The following is a 6,226-nucleotide window of genomic DNA, read 5'->3' on the forward strand; positions in this document are numbered from 1 at the left end:
GTCGATGTTCACTCTTGCCATCTCCTGTTTGACAAATTCAAATTTGCCTTGATTCATGGACCTAACATTCCAGGTTCCTATGAACATTGCTCTTATAGCATTGGACTTTGCTTCCATCACCATTACATCCAGAGCTGGGGGTTGCTTTTGCTTTGGCTCTGTCTCTTCATTCTTTTTGGAGTTGTTTCTCCACTGATCTCCAGTAGCATATTGGGCACTTGCTGACCTGGGGAAGTCTAGTTAACCTATTTTTTTCTTTTGTTGCTTGTGTTTTGGGTGTCATGTCTAAGAAACCATTGCTAAATCCAAGATTATAAAAATTTACCATTAGGGACATTTCCTGGCAGTCCAAAGGTTAAGACTTCATGTATCCACTGCAGAGGGTGATGTTCAACCGCTGGCTGGGGAAAAAAGCTGCAATCCCACATCCCGCATGCTTCGTGGTTTGACCAAAAATTAATTCAAAGGACTTCCCTGGTGGCCCAGTGGTGCTACTACCGAGCCCAGACACTATGGAACTCCTGCGCCACAACTAGAGAGAAGGCCAGGCACTGCAAATGAAAGAGCCTGCATACTGCAATGAAGATGCAGTGCAGCCAAAAATAAGTAAAGTTTTTTTAAAAAAGAAAAATATGATTTAAAAAAATAAGAAAAGTAAAAAGATCCCCTGTACCACAATTAAGACCTGACACAGCCTAATTAATTAATTTCTTCATTTTATTAATATGGTATATTACATTGATTAATATTCATATGTTGAACCACACTTGTTTTCCTGGGATAAGTATCAGTTGGCTATTTGAGACAATATAGGGCTAGGGGGAAAAAGAAGGTACTATGGAATTATAGCAAACCATTAATGTGAAAGTTTTGAAAGCTGTAACACGTTTTAGAATTTAAGGAATCTTTTCTTTAATTAAAAAAAAGAGGGAAAATTTTTTCTAGTATTCTGTTGAGGAGTTTTAAATCTATATTCATAAGGGATATTGGCTTGTAAATTCTTTCCTTATGAGGTCTTTGGCTTTAGTATCAAAGTAATACTTGCATAAACTAGGAAACACACACCTTTATTTTTTTGGAAGAGTTTGAGAAGGATTGGTATTAATTCTTTTTTAAATGTTTGAGAGAATTCACCAATGAAGGAGTCTGGTCCTATCCTTCTCTTTATTGGACTTTCTTTTTTTGGTTACTGATTTAATCTTTTGTTATAGGCTTATTCCAATTTTTCTTTTCTTCTTGAGTCAGTATTAGTAGTTCGTCTGTACCTAGGAGTTTGTCTTTTTCATCTAGGTAATCTGATTTGTTGATAAATGATTATTCATAGCATTCTGTTATAATCCTTTTTATATCCAAAGGGTGATAGTAATGAGCTTCCATTTATTCCTGATTTTAGTAATTTGAGTTTTTTTTTCCCTTGCTCTAACAAAAGTTTCGTCAATTTTGTTGCTCTTTTCAAAGAAGTGCTTCTGTTTTCACTGATTCTCTCTGCTGCTTTTCTATTCTGTATTTCTTTTATTTCCACTCTAATCTTTATTATTTTCTTCCCTGGTAGTTCAGCTGGCAAAGAATCGCCTGCAATGCAGGAGACCCCAGTTCGATTCCTGGGTCGGGAAGATCAGCTGGAGAAGGGATAGGCTACCCACTCCAGTATTCTTGGGCTTCCCTGGTGACTCAGCTGGGAAAGAATCCGCTTGCAGTGCAGGAGACCTGGGTTCGATTCCTGGGTTGGCAAGATCCCCTGGAGCAGGGAAAGGCTACCCACTCCAGTATTCTGGCCTGGAGAATTCAGTGCATGGGGGTCACAAAGAGTCGGACATGACTGAGGGACTTTCACTTTCGTTTTGCTCACTTTGGTGTTGTTTTGTTCTTCCCTTTCTAGTTCCTTAACTTGGAAATTTAGGGCTGGACTTGAGTAAGAGGTATGAGGTTGGAGACTCTGCAGCCATCTTGCTGCCAAGAAGGAGCGCCAATCTGAGAATATGGTCAAGCCAGGATGGAGACAAGAAAGACACTAGATCTTAAGGACAGAACTTAGCCCCTGAATCATCCATGTCTGAAGCAAGTTCTGTGGCCAGACACTCAGTTACATGACTCAGTAAATTTTCCTTGTGTTCATAAAAAAAATGTTGGAAGTTCAGATCATTGATCTGAAATCTTTCTTCTGTTTAATATAAATATTTAGAGCTATAACTTTTCCTCTGAGAACTGCTTTTATTGCAGTTCTTGTGAGTTTTAGTATGCTGAGTTTTCATTTTCATTTATCCCATATAATTTCCCTTGTGATTTCATTTTTATCCATTGGGCATTTAAGAAAGGTTTTTTAGTTTGTTTTGTGTTTTGGGGTTTTTCTGTGCTATGCAGCACATGAGACCTTTGATCAGGGATTGAACCCATACCCCCTTCAGTGAAAGTGTGAAGTCTTAACCACTGGACTGCCAGGGTTGCAAAAGATATTGTTTATTAACAATAATTTCCACATATATTCCACAAAATTTTCAGTTTTCCTTCTTATTAATTTCTAGTTAATTTCATTCTGATTAGAGAAAATACCTCATATGAGCAGTGTTTTTAAATTTACTGAGACTTGTTTTGTTTTGTAAATATGGTTTCTTTGAGGGAATGTTTCTTGTACACTTGAAAAGAATGTGTATTCTGCTGTTTTGGGGTAGAGTTAGGTCTATTTGGTTTGTAGCATTGTTCAAATCTTCTATTTTCTTGTTTATCTTTTGTATAGTACAGTTGACCCTTGGACAATGCAAGGATTGGGGCACTAATTCTCCATGCAGTTGAAAATCTGTGTGTAAATTTATAGTTGGGCCTCTGTAAAAGCAGAAACATCACTTTGCTAACGAAGGTCTGCATAGACAAAGCTATAGTTTTGCCAGTAGTCACATATGGGTGTAAGAATTGGACCATAAAAAAGGTGAGTGCTGGGTCTGAGAATTGAGGCTTTCGAACTGTGGTGCTGGAGAAGACTCTTTAGAGTCCCTGGGACTGCAAGGAGATCAAACCAGTACATCCTAAAGGAAATCAACCCTGAATATTCATTGGAAGGACTGATACTGAAGCTGAAACTCCAATATTTGGCCACCTGATGCTAAGAGCAGACTCATTAGAAAAGCCCCTGTGTAAGATTGAAGGCAGGGGGAGAAGGTGGTGACAGAAGATGAGATGGTTGGATGACCTCAATGACTCCATGGACATGAGTTTGAGCAAACTCTGGGAGATAGTAAAGGATAGGGAAGCCTGGTGTGCTGCAATCCATGGGGTTGCAAAGAGTTGGACATGACTTCCAACTGAACGACAACAATTATATCCACAGATACAACCAACACATGTTGTGTAGTACCATAGTATGCATTTATAAAAAAAGAGTCCACACACAGTGGACCCATGCACTACAAACCCATGTTGTTTATGGATCAACTGTAGTTCTACCCATTATTGAAAGTAAAATATTAAAGTCTTTATTATTGTTCAACTGTTTCTCCCTTTAATTCTGTCAAGTTTTGCCTCAGATATTTTGGGGCTTTGAAGTTAAATGAATATATGCTTATAATTATTATATTTTCTTGGTGGATTGAGCCTTCTTTTGTTATATAATGTCTCTCAGAATAATTTTGGCCTTAAAGTCTATTTTTTTCTATTAGTTACAGTCACTTCATCTCTTTTTGGTTGTTGTTGTTAGTCTCCAGAATATATTTTCCTTCCTTTCACTTTCAACCTACTTGAGTTGATTGAGCTAAAGAATAGGTCTTATAGACAGCGTATTGTTAGATTATATGTGTTTTTATTTAATTAATTTATTTATTTGGCCATACCACACAGCTTGTGGGATTTCAGTTCCCTGATCAGGGATTGAACGTGGACCCTCAGTAGTGAAAGCATGAAGTCTATCCACAGGACCACCGGAAAGCTGTGTGGGCTTTCTCTAGTCACGATGAACAGGGCTACTCTGCTGTGCATGGACCTCTCATTTCCCTGGCTTCTCTTTTGCGGAGCACAGGCTATAGGGTGCACAGGCTTTAGTAGTTGTGGAGCACAGGCTTGGCAGTTATGGCACACAGGCTTAGTTGCCCCGAGGCATTTGTGATCTTCCCGGAGTAAGGACCGAACTCATGTCCCTTGCATTAATAGGCAGATTCTTAACCACTGAACCACTAGGGAAGTCCTGGGAACATGCTCTTAACTCCTGAAGGATAGTTTCACAAGATACAGAATTCCTCATTAACCTTTTCACCCCTCCTTTCAAAACTTATCCCACTACCTTTGACCTCCAAGGTTCCTGATGAAAAATCAGCTATGAGTCTATTTACCTGCATTTTCTTCATAATTATCCATTTTAATAGTTCATGTAGCAAATATTTATTGGATACCGTTTATCTGGTGGTCACTCTACAGAGACTGAGTATATAGCAATGAATAAAACAAGACTCTGGCCTTAAGGAGTTTACATTCTAGAAGGTAGAGAAATAAGCGTCACATAAATATTCATTCCTTTTAACTGCTGTAAAATATTCCATCATAAGACTATAACTCTATAACTAGGATGAAAAATATCCCTCCAGAGATATTGAGTCCTAATCCCAGAAACGTGTAAATGTTATCTTATATGGAAATAGGGTTTTTGCAGATACGATTAAGGTAAGGATTTTGGTATGTGGAGGTTATCAGGATTATCAGAGTGGGCCTTAAATGCAGTCAAATGTGTCCTTCTAAGAGGGAGGAAGAGGGACTTCTCTGGTGGTCCAGTGGTTAAGAATCGACCTTGCAATGCAGGGGCTGTGGGTTTGATCCCTGGTCGGGAGTCTAAGATCCCATCTGCCTTGGGGCAACTAGAGACACCTCATATGATGCAACTAAGACCCGACACAGCTAAATAAATTAATTAAAAGGGAGGAAGGGGGAATTTGACTTGTGCAGAAGAGGAAAAGGCAATGTGACAATGGAGGCAGAAACTGGAGTGATGCCAACAAGTGCCTGCAGCCACTTCCAGAAGCTGGAAGAAGTAAGGAACAGATTCTCCTCTAGACCCTCCAGAGAGGTACAGGCCTAGCAACATTTTGATTTTGGCCCACTCATGCTAATTTGGGAATTTGGGCCTCCAAAATGGTGAAAAATAAATTTCTGTTGCTTAAAGCCACCTAGTTTGTGGTAATTTGTTACAGTTACCATAGAAACTAATACAGATTTCTGGAACTGAGAGTGGGGTGCTGCTGTAACAGACAACTAAACATGTGGAGATGGTCTTGGAATTGGATAATGGGTAGAGACTGGGAGAATTTTGAGAAGCATGATAGAAAAAAGCCTAGATTGCCTTGAACAAACTGTTGGTAGAAAGATGAATGTTTGAGGCTCTGCCAGTGCGTGCTAAGTCACTTCACTCGTGTCCAACTCTTTGCCACCCCAAGGATTTAGCCCACCAGGCTGCTCTGTCCATGGGATTCTCCAGGCAAGAATACTGGAGTGGGTTGCCATGCTTTCCTCCAGGGGATCTTCCCGACCCAGGGATTGAACCCATGTCTCTTATGTCTCCTGAATTGGCAGGTGGAATCTTTACAAAATGAGGGAAATGTAACTGGAAGCTGAAGGAGAGGTGATTTCTGCTACACTGGAGCAAAATTCTAGATGAATTGTGTCTTACAGTGGTGGAAAGCAGCACTTTTAAGTGATGAACTTGAATTTTAGCTGAGGCCATCTTGAAGCAAAACTTTAAAGGTGTGGCCTGGTTTCTTTTTGCTGGTTATAGTAAAATGTGACAAGAAAAAGATATTGAGAAGAGAACTGTTCTGCAAAAAGGAACAAGTACATAATGATTTTGGAAACTTGGAGCCTATCCAGGTTACAAAAATTGCTAAAATTAGGTGATTTCCTGTTAGAAAACTGCTCTAAAGAGCAGGCCATAGATATGGTTGGACAGCCTTCTGCTAGTGTTGAGAATATTAGGTTTATGACCCATGGATCCTCTCAATAATCTCAGCAGAAGTCAGAAATAAGAGATGATATTTTCCAGGAAAGATCTGTGGGGGACTCTTATTTAATGATGTGAGTCTCTGTGACATACAAAGGAGACACACGAGTCCTCGAAGAATGTTATATGAGCAGAAATGCTGCCAGCTTGAACTGGAAGGAACAATGAAATAAAAGAAGGTTGTTGTACTCCCAAAATTCTACTGGCAGGAAATAGGTTTATAACACTACTCAGCTTCAGCCATGCACTTACCAT

Source organism: Dama dama, chromosome 2 (assembly GCF_033118175.1).
Source record: "Dama dama isolate Ldn47 chromosome 2, ASM3311817v1, whole genome shotgun sequence".
In the NCBI taxonomy this organism is placed as follows: domain Eukaryota; kingdom Metazoa; phylum Chordata; class Mammalia; order Artiodactyla; family Cervidae; genus Dama; species Dama dama.